The sequence below is a fragment of the Stegodyphus dumicola genome, chromosome 12, assembly GCF_044657685.1.
Source record: "Stegodyphus dumicola isolate Sdum_Otavi_A_Nest chromosome 12, ASM4465768v1".
Classification (NCBI taxonomy): Eukaryota; Metazoa; Arthropoda; class Arachnida; order Araneae; family Eresidae; genus Stegodyphus; species Stegodyphus dumicola.
The window spans coordinates 118498796-118523831 of record NC_140779.1 but is presented as its reverse complement, the minus strand read 5'-3'; the positions used below and the strand labels follow the sequence as shown (position 1 = coordinate 118523831).

General features: G+C 31.0%; 1 protein-coding gene across 3 annotated transcripts in view; it reads right to left on the bottom strand.

Moving 5' to 3' along the window:
- LOC118192030 (protein CBFA2T1-like) overlaps positions 1-25036 on the bottom strand; it is a 138470-nt gene that overhangs the window by 102007 nt on the left and 11427 nt on the right. Inside the window, exon 1 of one of the 3 annotated variants that reach the window (XM_035362944.2) lies at positions 19136-19305. The exons of the other annotated variants lie outside the window; for them this stretch is intronic. The gene's annotated coding sequence lies outside the window, so the exon portion shown is untranslated. Of the gene's footprint in view, positions 1-19135; positions 19306-25036 lie in introns of those variants that run through there. 3 annotated transcript variants of the gene reach the window in all.

Below are 25036 nucleotides of genomic sequence, written 5' to 3'. Positions count from 1 at the left end.
TGTCTTCCCTGCAAATGATTTATGAATAGAAATTTGCTTATTATCATTATCAAACAGGAAAAGAAGATGTATAATACTTACGCATGATAAAATTTCTCCAACAATATATAAACAAATAATTTCTTTAACGTTTCTTATATATAGATAAAAATTATTTAAAAAGTAATACAAATTACGATTTAAAATAATAAAATCAACAGCTGAAGCAGCTTAAGGTTAAAAATTTTAATTTTACAAAATAATTTCTTTTTAGCATAAAATGATTATACTACCATGGAAAGTGAAAAACACTACTGTAAAGGAAAATATATACTGGTTAAGAAAACGTATAAGCCCTTTTCCCCCTTCTTTCCGCATACCTTCGGTGGTGTCACTGGAATTTCAGCCCACTAGCGGCCGAGCGGTCAAGTCACTGAACACTGGTAGTTCGGTCCGAGGTTCTAAACCCGCGAACGGGCTGGCTGCACGGGTATTTTTGTGGTTTTTCCCATGTGTAACGTGTATACGAGCCCGTTTCCCTTAGAAAGTCCTCCACGAAGGCATCCCTTACCTTAGGCAGACAGCCCTAGTGTGCTTTGCCATAATTAAATACACCACCACCACCACTGGAATTTCGCTCGATGCGCATGAGAGGTGAGGAGATCCAATCCCGGAGAAAGCACTGAGGAGTTTTCGCGTTTATTCATAATCTAACGACTCTACAACTCTACAAATAGTTAACCAAAATATTAAGCAATTAAAGCAAAGATTAGAAGATTAGATTACATTAGATAAGTTTTTTTTTAAATGAGCAAAAAACTTTTAAAAAACGCTTAAAACAAATTATTCATAGTTTAATGCTTTAAACAGACTCATCAGCGGGTTAATTATTTAAAAGATTAAAGAAAAATTTTTATGGAGTTCTGAACACACGTTTCGTCCTTCTTGACTATTTGAGTGAACAAAAACTAAACATAATTAAAATAAAAATACAGACACAATGAATATTTACAAAATTTATTACTCCTCATTCTTAAAGAGTCAAAAATAGTCACCAACGCGAATTCATACCTCGAAGGAAACAAAAATACAACAAAAATACAAAAGTCATTTCTGCATAAAAATTAAAAGATAAAATATAAAAATTTCTCTAGATTTCAAACACCTCAGTTTTACAATAAAAAAATATTCCTCTTCGTCATTGGCGAGCCCAAACTGTTATGGAGGCGCCTAAAGAGTAGGCCACCTTTGCCTCCTATGAGGGGAAAGGCTAATACAACCATGCCTTCTCCAGAATTTGAACCCGGGCACTTTGGTATCGCAGTCAGCTTCCCTAACTCTTCTTCAAGTGCCTTGTATGCATATGTATATCTCTTTTTTGCATTTTATAAATGTCGTCTGTTCAGCCGGGGCTGCCCATGGCTGCGGCCTGGTAGCTAGCGGTTGACTCCCGCCGAGTTAGTAACCAATTCTGCATGGATATATCTATACCTGGGTCGGAAGCCAACTCAGCGGCTTACCTTCCCTAACCGCTATACCGTCTGGGCGGCACAACCAATAATACAACAGCCAAATTCTGCTAAAAGACTAATTTTGAATAGCCAAATTTTCTATGGAAATATTATTGTTTACCTTAATAATAAAAAAAATTCTTAATAATAATAATAATAAGCAGAATTGCAGTAATACTATTTCGAACGATGCTGCCTCATTGGCGTGCCAGATTAATAATAAGAATTAGTTGTAAAATTCTGATATTTGTTGTGACTGTTTAAAATGAGTATACTATCCTGGAAAATACTATTTAAAATGATTTTAAAAAAATAGAAATGCTGTTTAAAATGTTTAATATTATTTAAAATACTATTTAAAATTATTATACTATCCAGTAATGGTATATAAATTGTTATGTTTATGATAGAGAAATGTTTGAAAAGGTCTTCCCTTAACAAGTATATATGGACTCTAAAACATAAAGACATTAGAACTGAAAATTTTAATAGGTCTTTAAAATAATATCTAAGTTTACAGCTATTTAAATAATTATTTTGTTCAAAGTTTTACGATTTATACGATTTATACTTTTAAAATCATTTTTTCCTCGTCTGCCAATGGTTTAGCGCTTTCTCTCTAAAAAAGCTTCTTTGTTGCCAAGCCTTTATCTCTTTGAAGGAGGAGGAGAATAAGTAAAATAAAAAAAATAATGAAACTAAGAATTACTAATTTTAAATTCGCTACGTCAGCTTTCTGGAATCTAAATTGCGTCATATCTGAAAACTATTCCACATTACGTCATTTTATTATCCATTACGTTATTTTATTTTATTTTATTCTCGTCTACGCTCTCATCCAGTCGTAGAACTCAAAATTTGAACAAAAAAATCAAATCTTTAAGAACAGCTGGTATTATTATAAAACAAATGTAACTTTTTAAAGTCGATCAAAATGCCACGAATTTAATTAAACAATCAATCGACAATAATTAAATCACAGATTAAATCAAGAAAGCTGTGAACTGACTAACTAGAAGTATCGTCATTAAAATTTAAAAAATTCAATAAAATGACGTAACATAATTAATATAACATAATAAAATTAATATAAAAAATTTTTCTGAAAATTCCTTGGTTTTTTAAGGAGCAGAGGAAGAACTTTCAACAGGACCACACTTCTGAATTATATTTGAAATACCTATTATTATTTCAAGATATAATTCAGAAACTTCCTGTCAAAAATTCTTCAGCGGATTTTGAAGAAAATTTTGAAGACAGAAATTTTCGCTAAAACGTTTTTACATTAATTATTTATAATATGTTGAATAATTATTACTCTTTTAGTTAGTGGACTAGACATCCAATAATTTTACGTATTTTACAATACAGACCTTGGTTTTAAGGATTTCTTAGCACAGGATCCAAAACTGCTAAAGTTAGAAAAGTCTGTATTTCTCTCTCACAGCTAGACGTTTTATTTAAGATTATTGAGATTATATTGAGCTTGTATCAGTTTATATGTATGCTGAATTTAATTACAATAATATTACGATAATTTCTTGTAATTAAATAGAATGATATAATCATTGAGAGTTAATCTATACTTATTGAGATTTAATCAAAAATTATTAAGATAAAACCTAAAACTGCTCAAAACATGAAACCTTGAATTAACTTTTAGAGATGGAAACCTTATTTACGATTATTAAGACAAAATTCAATATACGTTCATGTGTATGCTGAATTTAATCTCAATATTCATAGTCACTATAGTTATTTCATACTCATTATGATGTTGATGTAGTTAAATCTTTTGATATAATTGCTGGGATTCCAATACGTAAACTAAGGTAATTATAAAAAAGAAATTTTTGGCAAACCTATTTCTAAAGGATAAAAGTTCTTTCGGTGAATTTAGTTTTGTTCCCTGAATCCTTTCAAAACAACTAACTGCAATAAAAACGAACGAAATTTATTAAACTTGAAAGCATCTGTTCAGATAAGAACATAAAATAGTCAATTAAATATGACACGCGAAAGGGGAAATAAATATAGTTTAAAAAAATAGTTCAAAAATGAAATAAACAGATTTATGTTTACTAGTGAGTTTTATAGATAAGAACTTGAAAAGAATGTTTGCTGAGGAGAATTAAATTTTCAAAGAGGTTTGTTAAGGATAAATAAAGCAGCAGAAAGAAGCACGAGTCAGAGAAGCTAAGAAATTCTTAATTGTGTAGTAGAGAAAGGGGAAAAAATTTCTGTTTTGGGGGTTTTTGTAATATTATTATATTTTTTTTTTTTCATTATTCGTTTCAATTTAAAAGCTGCTTTTTCCCTTTTTATTTCCCTACGGAGGTTTCGGAAATCTTACATGTAATTCGCGTGGTTGTCTAATTTTCCCTCTCGCTTTTCTATCCTAACACCGCAGAAAATGAAAAAGTAGTAAAAAGAATTAAATAAATTCCACCACCCATCCTATTTCAGAAAATAAAACACGGACTATTTCCGTAAAAAAAATGTAAAAAAATTGCCCAGCAGCGAGTATTTGGAAAAAAAGAAAAAAGAAAAGAAATCCCTTCTTTTCTTTACCAAACACCAGCTGGAGTTGACTGCACGCAAAAGCAAAAACCTTCATCAAAAGTTCCTTCAAGGGAAGTATATGGCAAAGGGAGGTTGGTAAGGGGGAAATTCTTCGCAGGGGAGGGGGTGAGCCTCAAGGGGGTAACCACAAGATGGAAGGAACGAGTGAGAGAAATGCCTTTATGATTAAGAAGATGGAAAAACGAGAAGAGAAGAAAAAAATTATTTTGATTTTTTTTCATTAACACGCAGAAATATTTTCATAGTCTGCGGTTCTATGAATCTGATTTTGACAAGGCTTTGCTCACCTTTCGTCGTATCAAAAGGTGACGAAATTGAGTTATTATACTTTTTTCTTTTTCGACCAGAGGGCTATCTTCTTTTAATTTCCAAGTCTTGGAATAAATGCGGCGTTTTATTTTTTGCTTTTCCCTTTCCCCCTACTCTAGCTTTGAATCACGCAGTACATTAACGTAATGAAAGTTCTCTGATTAATAGTCTATTTAGGGATTTTTTAAAACTAAAGAACACGGCGATCGAGACAATGGAACAAAAATAGAATTTTAATCGATCTTGTAATATTTTTCAGGTGCCGCAGTTCAGATCCAAAATGTATGGATTCTAACTTGAAATTTCCTGCACTGAGTACAGTTAATTAAGATGTTGGTATACAACGAATTGATATGTTTAATTTGTAATTACGCAGCAAAATAAATAATTTAATGCGTGTAACATTGCAGTGGTATTAATTTTATTCCAGCTGAAAATTTGCATTATGAGCAAAAACATAAATAAAATAGTTATAGCAATTTATCATTCATCCTTTCGCAGTCCAAGCATGTGAATGGAAATATGCCATTCTACACCTGTTTTTAATTACTTTAAAATTTCTCTCTGTGCCACAAATGCTGTTGCCACACGATAATTGTAGGATTTTTGAGCTACTGCCATTCAATAATTTAAGAACTTGGAAAAAAAAAAAAAAACAATCTGTAAAATTTAATCCTGCCATTTTAAATTAAAAACTACAACGCAGATTTTAACTTAGTAACTAATTATTTAAATAAGGTACGGATATATTAAAAATGATACAATTTTTAGGAGCAACAATGCTTCAAATACTAATTTGCAGTTTTAAATTTATGATTTAAAAATTAATCATTTATGTAAGAAATTATGCAAAGAACAAGTACACTAAAAATTGTTGAAAGCTTTTTAAGCTATGTTTTAATTTTATCGACATGCTTAGGAAAATATGAATGTCCAACAAATGTCGCAAAATTTTGCGTAATTTATTTATTGTTGAAGAGCAGGTATCTGTGACAATATTTTATGCGATAGAAAGTGCAGTTAAATGATTTTAAAATATTGTTTTCATATATATATTATATATATGCAAATGGGAAATAATACAAGGGAAAATTATGTAATGCCATGTAAAGTATTTTAACACAAATATTTGTTATATTTATAAGGTATTTCTCCCAATTCCCTAGCGTGCCTTCGTGGTGTAACGGTAGCACCCTGGGCCGGTATTCCAGAGGTCCGTGGTTCGATTCCCGGCGAAGGCGGTTGCATATTTTTCATCTTTTCCGCTTCCAAAATCCCAATGACTCTACATATTAACTACATAAGATGCAAAAGTTCGAGCAATAGAGAGAAGTTAAATCACAAGCGATAATAAATTCACTCAGATTTCTGAACTGAAACTAAAATTTTCAAAACTTGCATGAATTAAATAACATGGTTTAAAAAGTTAAATTAAACTTAAGTTCATTAAATTTAAAAAAGGAAATATATACTTGTATATAAAACAAATATTTTATACTTTTGGATCTTTCATTCCAAAGCAAGTTCCTAATGAAAGATAAATTTCAAAATGTTAAGCTTTTATTCAACGAATTCTGTTCAATTCTTGTTAGACTAATAAATGATTAAAATCGCCATTAAAATGATTCGCGTTTACAGGAACAATATTTACAGACATTTACAAAGAATTTTACTTATTAGCGGTCCTGAAATGTTTCTTTAACGTTATCTTCATTTATAAATTTTGATTTTTTTTTTCCTGGAAGAGTCCCTATAAGCTGTGAGAAAGAGCCAATTAACCATTTAACCAATCAATTACTAAAAACTATTTTCTTTTTTGTACAAAAAAAGAGTATTAGTCTCGAAATCTAATTTGCGTTGGTTCACTATACACGGCGAACCTATCACTTTCAAACTGTTGCCAGCAAATATTATCGCTTTCTATTATTTTTAAAGATATTGAATAATGAAGAGGTTTTGTTGTATGTATGTTCATGTATGTATGTATATTCATTGCACTATGAAAAACGATGGTACCTAAAGCCATAAAATTTTGAATGACGTAGTCCTCCACCTGAACATGTGTTCCTGGAAGCCCAAATTTTGAATTTATAATTTATTTTATTATTTTAATAATATATGATACTTTTATCTTCCACGAACCAGACTACTGCCATTCAGTAAAGCCTTAGAAACTTTGAAACTTAATCTGGAAGGTTTTTGAGTAATAAACTATGCAATCTAAAACCATACAGTTCTTAGGTTTTTTTTTTTTTTTTTTTTTTACTTTATATGTGATTGATTTAAATAAATATGTATTAAAATCATGAGATGTTTAATTAGAAATAGTCAATAATTTTACGAAACTACACTGGCTGGACTTATTACAATCTTATGATTATTAAATTTTTACCTCTTTGTGTTTATTAAATATCGCCTTCTTCGCACTTACGCCACATAAAATTCACATATACCTTTTCTTTTTTATGATAATTATTTTAGGCAGCTGACCGCCCCAACGCCTAGTTTTTAAAGAAATAATATAGGGAATATAAAAATATGCGTGGCAATCTCTCGGGAATTCTAAAGATATGCTATTTTCAAATATTTTTTGATTTTGTAGCTGAATTAAATTTTATGTGGCGTAAGTGCGAAGAAGGCAATATTTAATAAACACAAAGAGATAAAAATTTAATAATAAGAAACAAAAAGTATTTTTGATAGCCATCTTACTAAGAAAACTGAATATTGAAATGATGAACTTAGAAAAGGCTGGAAAAATTGAAAAATATATGTCAAATAGATGCTAACCGGAATTCGAAATATATGCTTAAAAATGTACAGCTTAAAAATTTTTTGATTTTGTTGTTGAAGTGAATGTGTCGTAAGTTCAAAGAAAATGATACTTAATAATAAAGCTAAAAAGATAAAATAGATAAATAAATAAATGAAAAAGGATTAACAGGAGAGAGTGCTAACAGCAGACTGATAAACTGAGAGCTTAGCCAAAGGGTACAAAACCTTAGCAAACCGTTTTCGGCGACCGTACTTTTTTTGGCCACAAAAACCTTAATAGTCCTTAAAGTTGATATCTAGATAGTTAAAAAAACGCTTTCGAGTATTTAAGGCTCCTGGAAGAAAAACGTTTCGCTGTTCAATAACCATATTCATAGAATTCTTACCCCAAAATAAATATTCTACACTTCGTAAAAACTACTTCCTCAGATTATCTTAGATAAAAATAAGCGGGCAAAAGAATATTTTCCGTCTTCTGTTTATTTTATTTATGCACTTTTTCGGATTAGCAAAACTCTACATAGGAAGACAATAAGCAGATGATTTTTCGCTGGCAAGAATCTGGCAATGGAACAAGCGGGCGCCATCTTGGCCACATGTGGCGCTCTCTGACTGACACAAAACAGGTGGAAAATTTGCGGTCAGCTGGGATATATCCGTTCCTCGAGTTTTCTATTGAAGTTGGTAGTAATCCCATATAGACAAAGGGGTTTGTTTTGCTTCAGGAATAACAGGAATTATTGAATGCATGCTTACTGAGAAAAGGCAGAGTTTTTTGCTTTTGTTTTATTTCTTTGTTTCACTTATTTTTCTATTGAAGCTATTAACATAATGTAAGTGAAATTCGGGAGTAAAATGAATGAGAGAACTAAAGAATACGTAGAATTTGAAGGAGAATTAAAAGCTTTCGATAAATGCATTTCATTGACAACTAATTTTGCAGCAAGAATTTGAACATTTTTATTTACTTGTACGAAGTAGGAGAACTATTGCATTTGCGAAAATGAAAAATTTCGGATGTAATATTTTTTTTAAAAATATCCATTATGACAGCTCTCGAATCCATTTGAACGGTGGTTTTACGTGACTTCTGTGCTTACGGACAGAATAAAGGGCTCTTTTTTTAAAAACAGATTACAAAATAAATATTTTTTTGTCATGTCTGTACGTTATGTATTGTGAAATTATTCTCTCAGCTTTCATGTTACATTATACAGAAAAAAACAACAATTTTACATATAACTTCACCTGAAAAATTGATGTGTGAGTACTGGTTCTTAATAGATTGAATGCACATAAGTTCGATGATTGGTTGATAACATTTATTTTATCAAGAGTAAAACTTCAAAGTTCTGGAACTTTCCACAGAAATAGTAGTACAACTGTTCACAATATCACAATGTACAATCATTATTTACACTTCAAACTACTAAGAACGTTAAACACAATGCAACGCAAAGCGCATTATCTAAAACGCGAAGCTCTCAGTACTCCAAAGTCGCTCTGAATTAACAACTCACAAAAGCAAAAATTCCAACTGAGGAACAGATGCCCTCGTCTTATACAGTTTCCCCCCGGCCACCGAAAGATTTCTAGTACTTTCGGGCTCTCAAAATTACTGAAAGTCATATAAGGGCCGGATACGGTTACAATTGCATATTTAAATTAATTACAATACCTGTTACGGTGATACAGGGACAGGACCCAAATGTCGCCAAATTTGGCGACCTTTTGAGATTTCTCGCCAAATTTGTAAACACAAATTAGTTGCCCATAATGTTACCAGCTTGGCGATATGTCGTCATATTAAGGAGATGCTTATTTACACAATGTTAAATGTGCATGCCCCTGTATCCCTTTTTTTCCGGCAGAGCATCATTCTCTAAGCTTTTCATTGCACAGAAAAATGCAACAATTTCACATACAAGTTCATTAAAATTACCTATCTATGTACAAAATTCCTAACAGTATATATCTCGCTTAACTCAAAATGAGCTGGCATAGGACGTTGAAATTTTGCATATATATATATATAAGAAAGTCATTATGACTTGTAGTTAATGCAGTTCCTATTTTGGATATATATATATAAAAGAAAGTCATTATGACTTTAATAGGAAATAGAAACTACATTAACTAAAAAAATTAAAATACGAATCTGCGCGTAAGTTGCAAAATTAAAATAATTCCAAAGTAAAAAATTGGAACGTAAATTAAATATAAATTTTGTTCGGAAAAAACATATAAAAGCCAACCTATGTTTTATCTGCGTAAATTGGTAACGAAAACCGAGTTACATCTATTGAAGATACATAAAGTTTAAAAAAATTGAGTGATTCAAAGAAACTCATAAACACTACCATGTAAGGGACTGGAAAAATTAGAAAGTCCTTTACAAATGCATGAAAAAATTAATCTCCTTTGTTTAAACGAAAAAACTAATCTCTTTTGCTTTTGTATAATAAATGTAAAAGTTTGCATAATAAACGTAAAAACAAAACTGTTCAAGACACAGCTGTACATTTTTTCGTTGGATTATTTGCGCTTCAAGCTTGCAACAAATATGTCTTTCGCGTGACGTGGCAGCAATTCACTTGCAGAAAGTATTCCGCAAGTGAAGAGGTTAAATGTCTAATCTTTATTGAAATATGTTCTCACTTGCATTACTGTAAACACATATCCAGTCTTCAGATAAAAAGGGCAACCTAATTACACGGCCGTACTAAATGTCAAGTTGGACCGTAGTAACTCACATATGCGAAATTTTGCTGTATCCTTTTTCGCGTGTAAGTAAAATATGTGGATTTTATACTCGTAGACAGTTGTAAGTTACCAACACAGTTACTTATGGAAATTCTACGTTACTTGTGGAACAGTTACTTACGGATATTAAAGTTGTTAAACAGTACTGATATTACAATTATTAAACAGTTACTTATAGAAATTAGTCGTGTTCTACATTTAACTTACTGTACAGCTCTTAAAAAGTTTTTATTAATTTTATAATATAATATTATTATAAAATTAATATTTATTATAATTTAAATGTGATAATAATATTTAAATTATAATAAATATTAATTTCATATTATTATAACAAAAAATATAATCTTAGCAGCTTATTTGCAATTTCTGAAAATCGCTTTCAAAGTATTTTCTGTGGTAACAATAAATTTATGAACATTTTTCTTCTTACAAGTGGTTTTAAATTGTTCTCCCTTTTTATAATCTTATACACAGCTATAAATAACCAACACAGTTACTTATGGAAATTCTATGTTACTTATGCAGCAGTTACTTATGGATATTAAAGTTATTAAAACAGTAAACATATTACTGTTATTAAACAGTTTAATTTAAAGTTGTTAAACAGTACTGATATTACAGTTATTAAACATTTACTTATAGAAATTACTAGTGTCCTACATTTAACTTACTGTGTAGTTCTTAAAAAAGTTTTTATTAATTTTATAATATTATTATAAATATAAATATGTGGAGTTTATGCTCGTACACAGCTATAAATAACGAACACAGTTACTTACGGAAACTCTATGTTACTTACGGAGCAGTTACTTATGAATATTAAAGTTATTAAAACAGTAAAGATATTACTGTTATTAAACAGTTACTTGCGGAAATTACTAGTATCCTATATATGGGCCCACCAGCAGCCGAGCGGTAAAGACGCTGAACACTGGTAGTTCGGTCTGAGGTTCGAATCCCGCGAACGGGCTGGCTGCATGGGCGTTTTCGTGGTTTTCCCCATGTGTAACGTGTATACGAGCCAGTTTCCCTTAGAAAGTCCTCCACGAAAGGCATCCCTCCCTTTAGGCAGATAGCCCTCGTGTGCTTTGCCATAATTAAATACACCACTAGTATCCTATATTTAACTTAAAGTTGTTAAACAGTACTGGTATTACAGTTATTAAACAGTTACTTATAGAAATTACTAGTGTCCTACATTTAATTTACTGTATAGTTCTTAAAAAGTTTTTTTTAACTTTATTATTCTGGCTCACCAGCGGCCGAGCGGTAAAGTCGCTGAACACTGGTAGTTTGGTCCGAGGTTCGAATCGCGCGAACGGGCTCGCTGCATGGGCGTTTTCGTGGTTTTCCCCATGTGTAACGTGTATACGAGCCAGTTTCCCTTAGAAAGTCCTCCACGAAGGCATCCCTCCCCTTAGGCAGATAGCCCTAGTGTGCTTTGCCATAGTTAAATACACACCTACACCAATATTATTCTAAATATAAATATGTGGATTTTATGCTCGTGCACAATTATTGAACAGTTACTTAGAGAAGTTAATAGTGTCCCTACATTTAACTTACTGCATAGTCCTTAAAAAAAGTTTTCTTTTTAAAAACCGCTTTCAAATTATTTTCTGTGGTAACAATAGCTTTATTTAAATCTTCTTATAAGTGTTCTCCTTTTCTTTAATCTTGCTTAAAGGAGTTTAGGAACTAAGGAATAAAAGAAGACATTTGGTTCGTAACTATTCAAATAGTTAATATTATTAAAACAAATAATTATCGTTTTTTGTAAAGAAATATGTTAACTGCTGATCTACTGTCTATTTTTTATTCATAAGAAAGAAATATAATAACTTCCCTTTTAATGATCGAAACTAGGAATGATAAAAATATATCTGTCATCTCAGAGCTCGAAATAAGAATGCTGATTCAAAAGGTCAAATGCGACTGCGATGGAAAAATTAGTTTTATTTCGGTCCCTCCCTTGTAGCTGCAGTCATTAGAAAGTGCGTAATTAACTATAGCTGTTCTTAGTAGTCGTGTCGTCGAAACTTCACGTTTCATCAGCTTCCTTGATATTCTGTAGGTTTGCTACCCCCCGCTTACTGTGAAAGTATAAATGTAATGTACTCTGACTTGTTATTGTTTTACATGCTTAAGTCATTTTTCCTTTAATCAGTATCAATCATAAATGGTGTTCTGTTATTGCATCAAGAGCAGTTAAATAGAAGTTTCTTCCTTCCTGGGACTTATACATTTCCAGTTTGGTGACTACCTACGCAAATCCTTCAATAGTTGTGAATTCCTTCCTTTTCTTACAACCTTTGCATTTTATAATAAAAACAGCAGCAAATTGGGCCTTATTTACTTGATGTTATCAGTCCTTGTTATCCTTACATCGCTTATTCTAAGAAGACAGAATATGCCCAGTACTACAGCAATTACCCAGTTGCTATGTAAAGAAGTTCTCTAATATGAGACAAATTTTCGTAAAATGAGTTTTAAGCGGCAATAAGTGAATGAGCAGCGTGAGCGGAAAGAGGAAATCGCTGAAATCCTGCGTCTGGTACTGTGTTGCCCGAAATTTTTCAGCTAAAGTAGCAAAAGAAGAATCGAAAAGTCGCCAAAAGCAGCACATGACTTCATAAATCAAATAATAAAGAATCTGCATAAATGTATGTATGTTTGTCGCATTGTGATAACACAACAGTACCTAGAGCCATCATATTTTGAATAATGTTTGTTTCTACCCGAATATGGGCATCTAGAAGCCCAAATTTGGAATTTTTTTTATTATCGATTTCATATTTTATAAAATTTTAACGAATGTTTGATTAATAAATTCAACGATTCCAAAGCGAGTAATGGCAAAACTCTACGGGAAAAAAAAAAAAAAGTTTTATTTTTTAGCGCGCGAGACTGTGTATCGGAAATCCTAAAGATATATACTCATTTTAAAATTATGTTGCGATATTGCTGTTAAACTGAAGTTTATGGTTTAAGTGCGAAGACCATGACATTTAATAAATAAAGGTCACACAAAAAACTTTAACAAAGTCCCTTTGGGCGTAATGTAAAATATGAAAGCTTTCAGATTTTTTAAAATTTTAAATAGATCTCAGTTAATTTGTATTGTATTTTTAAATTAGTTTATTCTTTTCCATTGGTAAATGTTTCCTCAAGTTTGCGTTGTTACCGTTTTTTGTTATAACTTTTCTGAGTTGGCAGTTTTTTCTAATTCGTTATTTTTTACTCTATTTTAATTGTCAATGTTTTTAGGGAATTCCGTTCCCTAATTATTCCGTTCTGCTTAATTGACTTATTTAACCTTATGACATTCTGATTATCTCAACTTCTATTTAAGCCTAAATAATTTGTTTCTTTATTTAGTTTATTTAGTTATAAAAAATTAATTTTAGTTGATGCATTATTTTAACATATAAGCATTTTATACTATATTAAACGATTTTAAAGTGAGAAAAAGCAGCCCATGAAAATAACGGAGCAGCAAAAGTTTCGCAAAATTGCATGCATATAAATTTTAGTCTCACAGTTTTGTCAAAAATAGCAAAGTTTGCGAAATATCGCACGATTTGGCAATACTGCCTCCGTAAATTTCCGCAGTTCCACAATTCAAAATTTGGTACGATTCAAGCTATGAGGTCTTGTGACTGTTGAAATTATTACTATCATTCAAAATCTGAGATTCGATAACCTTTTATTTCAGCACAAAATACCCAGCCCTGGTTACCCAGCTATGCAACTGTGAGAGAAATATATTAAAAAGAAGAATAACTATATAGAAAAAAAGACATATCACTTTGTATCTGTTTCTTTATCTATCAGATAATTTTTAGTATGCTACTCTTTTTTGAGACATTTTCATGTTTTGGGAGATTTTCATAATTTTAAGGGGTAATTCATGTTCGAATGGCGCTCTGTTCGCTCCTCATAAGCCACTGATAACCATGCAATTATAATACCACTGATTTTTTTATTAGCTACTGGAAATACAAAATATCTTTTGGTTATCCAGGTCTTAATAACGAAAATCATCAATGGGTTAAGTGTAAAATTTGCTAGAAAGCAAAATTATTCGCAGGGCTTAAAATTTGCACATATAACATGTTAAGTTTATTTGCTTTATAACATAGATGCTTGTCGATGTTTCATTCCCCTCAATGGCAGATTGTAAATAGTTACAGTGTACAGTGTAACACAGTCCATTAATCTATACAAGGCCAGATGTGGTGGTCTCTTTATTAAAGGGCACCTAATAGGTGGGCCACCATCGCCTCTTATGAAGGGACAGACAGTTACAACCATGCCCTCTCCGGGTTTCGAACCCAGGACCTTCGGTATCGCTGTCAGGCTTTCCTAACCATTATACCGTCTGTCTTCCCTAACCATTATACCTTACCATTATACCTAACCATTCGCCATTATACTGGGCGGCATGTTTGTCGATGTTATCAATGAGTTTAAGGAAATTATTAGTATCAAGGTATTCTGAAGCCAATACACTAGCAATCAGATGGCACGAAAACTGTGGTATTACCAATCACCCTTTGGTAATTCACCTTTATCTGTATGTAAATTAATTGCTTTCCTCTAATTTTAACTGAGTTCATTTTCACAGCAAATTACGAACTGACCATGAGATTTTGTTAGGGATCTCAATGTATTGCATCAGCAAAGTTTGTCTTAATTTAAAGCCTTAATTAATGACTTGTAAAGATGAATTATGGACGTAATACCCTATCTCCCCAGCTCATCTTTAACACCTTTTTAGACATTTTATATAGGTGAGAAAAGCAAATTGGTTCAAAGTTTTACTGATGTTTATCTTTACAGCATTCCTTAATTAACAAACGTATTGATTTTACATAACAAGTTTAAAACAGAATGCCAACAATAAGTGTTAAAACAGAATGTGTGCAACTTCACTGAGCTGTGTAATGAAAAATGCAAGGCATTTTTTTCCTTTTACGTGAAAGAAACTGGTAATTGTCAAAACTTGACAATAATAACTTAATTCAGACTGCCACGAGTAGCGTAGATAGTGAGTCTAGTTAAAAAGAAATGGCATGAACGTCATGGCTTTTTTTATCAAAATTTTCTTTTTCTGTGAGGCTGTATCAAGGATATGGTCTACTGGACTAAGGTCACGTCTACTGATTAGCCTTCTGGCACGTATTACTGCCGCCTTCGAACATGTCACAATCGACATTCTGCGGCGTTTGTAGCAAGAATTGGAATATCGTTTGGGCATTTTACATGCGCAATTAATGGCGTACATGTGGAGGTATACTGATTATGCTGTACAAAACCTGGACAGTATGTTTGCATTCGAATACGCTGTAGCTTTTTGCTGTACTGTGTAGTTTCCTTTTATAAGCAACTTTAAACTGTGTGTGTTACCGTGAAAGACCGAAATTAGAGAATGTTGACATTCTCCTATGAATGTCAACATATGCCAAATACGTCGATGAAAGACCGAATATTTGATTGTACTCTTATACATTCGGACCATCACAGACGTACGTCGACAAGCACAGATATGCTCTGGTGGAGGTCGAAACGAGAAGCCGAGAAGACCAAAGAGGCGACTTAGACTCTATAATTGACCGAGCTATTGCGAAGAGCAATGTTGCCGGTTCCAGAATTAAAGCCCAAGGGCACTTGACATAAAGAAATCCGGACGTGGAGAAAATCTCAGATGAAAAAACGGAGAAAAGAGGAAGAAGAGAAGTACCAAAAGGAGCAAGACAATCCAATCGGACAAGTTCGCAAAACGTGACGAGCGATCATAGTTTCAAGGAGGACCCAAGACAATACAAATCAATGACAACAATATGAGAAGATACACTACAGCAATAGTTCCAATGACAAATTCAAATACAACTAAACAACCTCAATCAATAGTGCTAAATGCAACACCATACAATACAACTATACAACACAATTTTAATACAACTATTCAACGCAATACACTACAGCGACTCAACAACAAACTAAGCAACCTATTTACAACACTACTATATCATCACAATGCGAAGACCTCACAGCATTAGTTTTATCAATCTCCAATAATAATATTCAAGCTACAGAAGAACTTCAATCAAAATCAGAAGCATTAAAAGTATAAACAGCTACCAATTGAGGAGCTAAGTGAAAAAGTTGTCGTCTCCTCCCATGAAGGTGTGAGCTGCAAGTGGTCTGACGCTACAATAACTCCAAATCCTTTATTCTGCCGTGATTGAGGTCACGTGACATCTATTTGTTATACTCTGGAACACTGTTGTTTGTCAGTCTTATGCAAGGTTTGCTGGTGCACCCGTAAAGTTATCTAAGTTTTTATTTTTTATCCGACACCCTAATTTGCATCGAATGGCTACTGCATAAAGTTTTAACAATATTTTTAGGTAAAATAGTAACTTATATAAAACAGTAGAAGCTAACAACACTTAGATGTATGGCTTCCTAGTTATAGCGCTTTCTTTTTTTTTTTTTTTTAACTCCTTAAGAAGATTTCCAACCAATTTGCCATCACCAAGACGAAAATTGCAAGTCAGTAGGTTTTAGTCAAAAGTCTTTAATTCTCTGAAATGTTTCTCGCTGCTTTTGTATGTATAAGAATAGCATTTACCAACATCTAATCTGATGGCAGAATTCTATTATTAAATCACTGCGGTCGTATGTCTATTTTCAAACACCACAGTACTTTATCTTTCCAGTTCTATGCCTTTTACAAACCAAAGCGCCATCTTAAATTGGTAAATTTTACGTGTAAGAAACTTTTGCGCTTGTTCCTAATTGCATTTTAAGTTTAAAATATGTATCAATTTCTTTTCAGTTGGTACAAAAAAAGAATCTCTTTCCCTCGTTAACAAATAAAGTTAAAAGCGGTGTCACGGAAAACGTATATAAGGAAATAATTAATAGAAATATTTAACACCATTTTGAGATTTTACAATTTGTACTGCTGCTTTTTTTATTGAAAATTAAATACAGAAACAAAAGCTGCAGCTTTCAGAGTGGAAATATTTTTTGTGCTGACTTCATCACTGATGCATCTGGCAACACAGGTAAGTTCCATGGCATTGAGTATTCAGAAAGCTCTAGTGGAAAACATCGCTTTTTTTTTTTTTTTTAAATACATCTGCGGCCATTTTATGCTCACTCATTGTATTTAATTTTTGACTGTTATAGAGGCAATTAATTGTCCGAATAATTGTTTCTCCCATTCATTACACTGAAATTTTTACCGAGTCACGATGGCTCTGAATCTTTGTAATGGCTGCCTAGAGAAAAATTTTAATTTAGCCTTCGTAACTATTAGTAAGGCATATGAATCTCTGTAGATATTCCCTGTCCTGTAAACCTACCAATTTTCGCGTATTTTCAGAAGTAAATTGAAATCTAAAAAAATAAGATTTCATTCGGTCACCCCCTTAAGTAGAAGACATATTACTTGAAAATGGAAAGGTCAAAATTCTTTGCATAAACAAAAACTTTCATTGAGGCACGGCATTGATAAACGAAATTAAGTACATTTGCGCAATGAATCTAAAGATATACAAACAGTTTAAGAGCCAACGAGACAGTTTAGCAAACTGGGTGAATTACATTTTACCCAGTTTGCAACGCCCAAAATACTCAAACTTTTTATTTGAATATTTCATTAGATAAATGAAAGGGATGTTATTATTGCTAGTTATAGTAATAGTATTTAAGTTGTATTATCACACTGTAAAACTTATCCCATTATCACACTGCAAAAAAAAACAAAAATTCATTTAGAACATTAGAATAATGTAAACCGATATTCAAAAGTTTTGTTTTATGAAAACATCTACAGATAGATATGCTATTATTATTTTATTCCTATATCAGTACTAAAATGGGGAACGAAAATTTGTTTTCATGGTAAAACTACGTTAAGATAATTAAACACACATAACAGTTTTTTTTTTTTTTTTTCATTCACATAGATTTTTCTAAAACATGCTAGACAGAGATAATGTTGACGTTAGAAAAATCTTAATTTTTTAGACTGCTGCATTACGATGTCACTTATCAACTGACTACTTGCAAGAGTTCGTATGTTACGCGACCTAGGAAATCATCGGTTGCCATAGCGTTGCCATTCCAGGTGACAGAAGATCTTAAATTTTTCTTTTAAATTTCAAATTATTACTTAACTAGGTGATTTAGAAGCATAACTATACTTCTGCTTAATTTAAATATGAATTATATTTTTCTCGAGAGAAAGAAATAGCTAAATTGTTGAATATAACTGTACAATTTTAAATACGTTTCATTTATAATATATATATATACAACTGTTAATTATGATAATGATTGTTGTTAATATTTAATTAATTATTTTTTAACATCATGTCTTATGTATTTGGGGGCACAATTGTTTGCTGTTGTAATATCTTTAACTGATGCAATTTATAATGTACCTAATCCATGTGATTATGAATGTGCTAATTGGTAATGTACTATATTTGATTTTAAATGTCACCGATTTATTTTTTGTTGCTGTTTTTGTTTTATAATTTATTTTATGTGAATAAGTAAAGTATTTTATTTTCAAAACAACAAATAATATAACTAAAGCTTGTAATTTCATAAACGAATTCCAAAAGAAAATTATTTCTTTGAAATAGATAAGAATTCACAAAATAATTGCAAAATCTGAATTGAAATAATATAAGTAAATGAAATATGTAAGTTTTCATTTGAAGTATTTCAATTTTCATGTTCCGCTGTCACACAAAATAGCGAGACTAAAGTATGTATTTGTATTCAAATTATTAAAAACATTTCAAGAAATCTTGAATTTCAAATCTTACTCTTCAAATACACTAAACATATTATAAAATTGTTTTGAATATTTTTTAAAAAGCATTAATTTCTATACACTTGAAAAGAATTAACTTTATGCTTTTTGTGATATGATCTTAATTAAAAATTTTGTTTTTTTAGTTGTAAAATAAACTATGAGTATTATTTATTATTTTGTGATACACACATAGTAATTCTTATTTATTTTTCACGTTGCTTTATCCTCAGTAATATATATATATACTAAATAAACACCTTATTCGTTTGAGATATCTGCAAATAAATAAATTTACTTCAAAATGAATATATCTCGCAGTTAGTTTATTTTCTCTTCGAAAGTCCATGCGAAAACGAAACTATCAACTCACCAGTAAAAATTGGCGCGGATTGAAAATCTCTTGGCAATTTTTCCTGGCTTTATCTTCGGCGCACAGCTCCGAAAACTCCAGTCAAGTTAATCAACTTAAAAACCATCGGCTCTTTAAGTCCGGAGTGATGCACCTTGCGTGGAATGCTGCTCCGTTATTCGGGTTCAATCTTTCCTTCTCTTGTGCATCTGGCATCTGGATTTCACGCCTCATGGGTTGCCACAACTTGCGGGACTTCAATCAACGCGGCGCCAGAAATGTCGCCAACAATGTAAAATTTGGCGAAACTGATTGGGCAGCGATGCTGCTTTTTTCCCCTCTTGATCCTCGATATGTATGTATTCAGCTGTCGTCAGCACCAATTAGACTTCATCGATTACGCGTACGACAAAATACATGTTTTGCTCGTGATCAACTGAATTCGATTTGATTCTTTTCTCTAACAAATTAACTGAAATTTATTTTATTTAAATACTTGTTTTTAGGCTGTTCATCTTTTTTGTTTTTAAAATATGCAGATGTTAGTGTTCTATTTCGTAATTTGTATCTCTTATATTGATTTAATTTTGCTAAATGATTATATCAAAATTGGAATAAGACTTTTCTTTTGATGAAAAGGAACTATTTGGTGCCTCCGTCGAAAAACATAACTTTCTATCGAATCAACATCAATGCAAGTTTGAATTTTGTTTAGTTAAAAAAAAATAAATAAATAAAAATTAACAAAGCATCATAATTTAAAGAACAACATAATTAATTTAAACAACTAGATTTAGGCATCGAACTTCATTCCTTTTTTCCCCGTAAGTTTGTTAATACACTCAATAATAGAAAATTAAAGTATTAAAAGCTATGTTTATTTTTCTACTCGTTATAGATGACACCATAATGTACAACTTTCATTGATTTAGAAGCCTTTTAGCGAAGTTTTTCGAAAAATTGATTGTTATATGTGTTGCATTACGTTACTTTACTCTATCATCTGCATATCATCCATTCGCTTTGGGAAACGTCTTCAGTTTGGCAAAAGTGAGATCCTTAATTTCTTTTCCACGCAACTTCTAGCACAATGTGTTGCCATTTCCCCCAAACATAAGTCTTATTTTATTTTTTTAATTTAATCTATCTGTATTCATTTAATAAAGTAAGCGATTAAAAAACAATAAAGTTTAAGTTTTTTAATAAATTAAATTTTAGTTTTTAATTTGTTTTTCAAAAGAATATCTAGTTGGTATAAAATAAAATATGTTTAGTTTAAACAATTTTTCTAACGGGGCACATTTTAAGCATCTGAAGCACAATCGTTTAGATTTTCCGAGTAGAAACTTTTTTTTATTTATTTATTGCATATTATACACTTTTGGAGGGTCTCATATTTTTCGTCCCCCATCCCATGAGCACAGTTCTGGATTTCCTTTTGGCTGTACGGCCCACCAGCGGCCGAGCGGTAAAGACGCTGAACACTGGTAGTTCGGTAGGTTCGAATCCCGCGAACGGGCTAGCTGCATGGGCGTTTTCGTGGTTTTCCCCGTGTGTAACGTGTATACGAGGTTTCCCTTAGAAAGTCCTCCACGAAGGCATCCCTCCCTTTAGGCAGATAGCCCTCGTGTGCTTTGCCATAATTGAATAACCCAACCCAACCCAACCCTTTTGGCTGTACACATTCCACTTTTTTTTTCATGTTTTCCTACTTACTTTTACTTACATGTATTTATTGTCGGCAATGTATGAAACGAAAACATTCTATAGAATACACAGGTATTTTACAGAATGCTTGATGCTTTTAGGCAAGGTATCAAATTTGAGATTTATTGTATACTTTTCCTAGGAATTGTTTATAGTGTGTAAGCATTTTGCAGAATGACAAATGCTATTTGGGCAAAGTATGAAAAAAAGCTATTATTCCAAAGATATGAATTCCTTAAAAGCCCAAATGTTATTTTGAAAATATAAGTAAAGACATAAAGTAAGAAATTTAGAACTAATTTTTCATTGAAATTCGTAATTAATAAATTTTAAATAATCCTATAAATGCGATAAATAATTTTAAAAATGTTAAAACCAAAACTTTTCAAACAAGCAATACCGAAATTCAAAAAATTAAAGAAATTTAAAGAAAAACGAACATAATAGAAGAGGAATTTAGTCCACTTCCTCAATGCCACTTCGTCAAAAAGAGGAACACAGAAATAATTGAAATCTCTCTTTCACAAAAATCCCTGCATTTCTGTATCCAGAATTAGCCGATGAACCATTTTAATTATAATATTTCACCCAAAATTTCTCGCCCGTACCTAAAGCAAGAAAAGTTGAACATTTACATCTCTTTGGCATTTTTAATACAAATCAAATACATATTTCTTAAAAATTAATATTTATCGAAAGGCATAGGTGCAAAAGAAGAGCTGAAAATTTTAGAGCACTTTTTTATATTAATTAACTCATTCTGCTTTAGGAAATTAATATCTTGAAGGTGGCAATAGCTGTGATGGAACAGGAATGTTCCACGAGTTTCTGTAACAGACAATTCGATAAGGGAGCTTAATTTCGATGGAAATTCTGGAATTTATTTTTTTAAAGTGTTTTTTCAACAGTTTAGTTAATTTGAACTGCAAAAATTCTTTGGATATTCGGCAAGCATGGATAGAGAGCTACTTCGGTGGACTGAACACTTTATGGATTGCTTTAAAATGTCCTGCAATATGGACTTATCTTGAAGCCATATATACATATTTTGATTTTATTGTAAATGTAATTAAATGAAATTTGAATGCTATAAAATTTGTATGACATGTGAGTTTTGATCAAACTGTTCGTACAAAAGTATAGTCCGTACGGAAGTATATATATATATATACGCATATAAAGCAGAATATTCTTAAATTATTTTAATTAAAAAAAATTTAAATATGAAAGAAAGAAAATATAGTCATGTACGTATATGTGTGCAGAAAGGAAATCTAAGCTAATTTCAGCAGATCACGTATTTTCTCATAAAATGTTAAAAGCATATATTTGCTGAAATTCAACCGTAGTTCTATAAATGTTTTCGTTTGATTTTTCTAAAATTAAAAAAATTATTATTTTGGTTCTTTTTACTGCATTTCAAGCATTTTTAGTAGACTTCAGTTCTGCTAAATATAAAAAAAACAAATCATATTACTGATAAAACTTTTATCAGTAATATGATTTGTTTTTTTGGAAGTCTCTTTTTTTTTTTCAGTGACGGATTCTAGCCATTTTGGTCACTACTAAGGCAGAAAGCGATGGTCACTTTATTATGGAGGCACCTAAGTGGTGGGTCAACGTTGCCTCCTATGAAGTGACGGACAAATTACATTTATGCCTTCTCCAGGATTTGAGCATTGTACAGCAGTCAGAGTCACTAACTACTTTCCTGCCTGGGCGGTAAACTTTGGAAATATGAAGTTATAAATGTAGTTTATAAAGAAGGAGCAAATTATGTGAATTAAACAAATAACAAGAACTGTTTAATAATGCTTTATTTCATTTCATTGCTGCTTTTTTTCTATAAAATTTTATTTACGGAAATATGTAAATAAATTTCATAAAAAATCTGCTTGTTCCTTGCTAATACAAGAGTTTTCATCATCAGTATAATCATTATCATATGAAGTTTTTGGAGTATTTATTTAATAAATTAATTTACAATGCTTACGTATGATAATAGCAAAGTTACCTTTATTCATGGGATATGAACTTAAATGGAGTTATTAGCTTTGCATTCTTTCAATTTTACAGTCAATTTGCTTAGTTGTATTGATTAAAAAAGTAATCAGCATTTTAATTTTTTCATGTAAGAACACTGATAATTCGTAAGTGTCTAATTAATTTTTTGTAAGTAATCAACGCATAGTAAATACAGTTGTAGTTAACTAAACTTTAAGTTTATCCATTTAATCCGATTATCATTTTAATATAAATTATACTTATCTTAAAATTAAGAGATATATATAAAATTTATCGTGCAATATATTTATCTTAAAACTAAGAGAAAAAATAGATTTTAATCTCAAATTATCTTTTACTTAAAATCAAGAGATACATAAAATTTATCTTAAATTTTATTTAAGAGCTCTAGATAAAATGAAAAATTTCAAAATTAATTGTATTTATCTCAACTTACCTTTATTTTCTTTATCTAAATTTAAAATAAATTTTTATTTATCTTAAAATCTTGAGATAAATTTACACGGTTAATCTGACTATCATTCTGAGATAATCGATTTTATCTCATCTGATTATCATCTAATTATTATTTTTAATTACGAATTAGAAATTAGCCACCTCAAAATGCTGAATAAATGTATATTGTAGTGTACGTTTTTCAAATATAGTTTAAAAAAGTACAGCACAGAAAATTTACCTATTCAAGCAACATGTTTTTCTTTTAGAAAACATCGGTACCGTAAATACTTTTAGTCTTTCCTTTCCTTGTTTCTGGTTAGATACTCATCGGCGTAACTAGCTTTAATTATGACAGCAAATGGAAAAATACAAAATAAGAAGATGAATATTTTTATGACGCCAATAATTCTAACATTTGCTTGGAAATTAAACTTCTTATGATAACCTTCAAAATCAAGATAACCTTCAGATAACCTTTAAAATCATCTTGCAAGCATAAGACTGGAAATGTAATATCGTTACTTTTTTTGTCTTGTTCTATTATTATAAAATTAAGAATCTGTGTGAATGTGTATGAGAGTTTATTGTACTATGGTAAAACGACGGCATCCGTAGCCACGCTTTGAATACACGCCCTCTTACACCGAAGCATATGTACTTGGAAGCCCATATTATGAATTATTTATTGTGATGCGAATTTCGGAATTTTTCTCATTTTTGAACTCTTAGAACACTATTTCAGATTTTATATCACTGATCCTTCTGTTTCAAATGAAATAATTTTTACGTTATGTATTTCAAAACTTGGATCCTTCTTTTTGTTTACGATTTTTAGAAGAAAAGTTACAAAATTTGAAAAAGATCGAAAAGTATTTTTAAATTGTCAATTATAAAATGTTAATTATCGCAGAAATGTATCTGCCTATATATAATCAGTATAGACAAAAAAATAAAAAATTTAGAACCAATTCCGCAAAGTAAAAGAAAAAAAAAATTGTGATTCTATCTCTCTCTTTCTCTACACACTCACATGCTTAATTGAAACTTAGATGTTCATACTTTGCATTTTGAAAATCGAATTTTTAGGGATTTTTTTTAATAAATTCACTTGAGATGTCTTATATATTTCGTTTGAAAAATACTTGTCTGGCCTACCTCTCCGTTGGAAAGAACTGTATGTGACGTCATTCGAAATGAAAATTTAAAATGTACGACATTCGCAGTCGGCTAGTCATAAAAAGAGTGAAATATAAACGACTACTCATAAAAATAGTAAAATGATTCTAATGTATCTTTATGAAAGGCATTTTCCAAAATTAATAGCTTTCGTACGATACATATAAAACGCAGATGACACACATACTTACATAGCTACAAAAGTGAAACTGATCTTTTACCCAACAGTGTATTCAATCAAAACTTCTATCAAAGCATAGTAATAGAGTATATCCATGTAAGTATACAATAATTTCGCCGTTTTTGATCTCTAATTTTGCTCTTTTCACGCTCGTCTTCGTGTGGTTAAGATGTAGTTTAGTATAGCATTTTTCCATCCCGATATAATGTTGTAAATATGTAAAATGTATGTTTGCAATTACTGAACTACGAGATAGTCTTATACATCGATTCAACCATGTAGTCTTCATTCGATGAATGTTACTCTAAAGAGAGAAAAAACTTCATCGATTGGCATCTTCATATCCTTATATAAAACCATTCAACTCCCTCATCCTTATACTAATTATTTTCAAA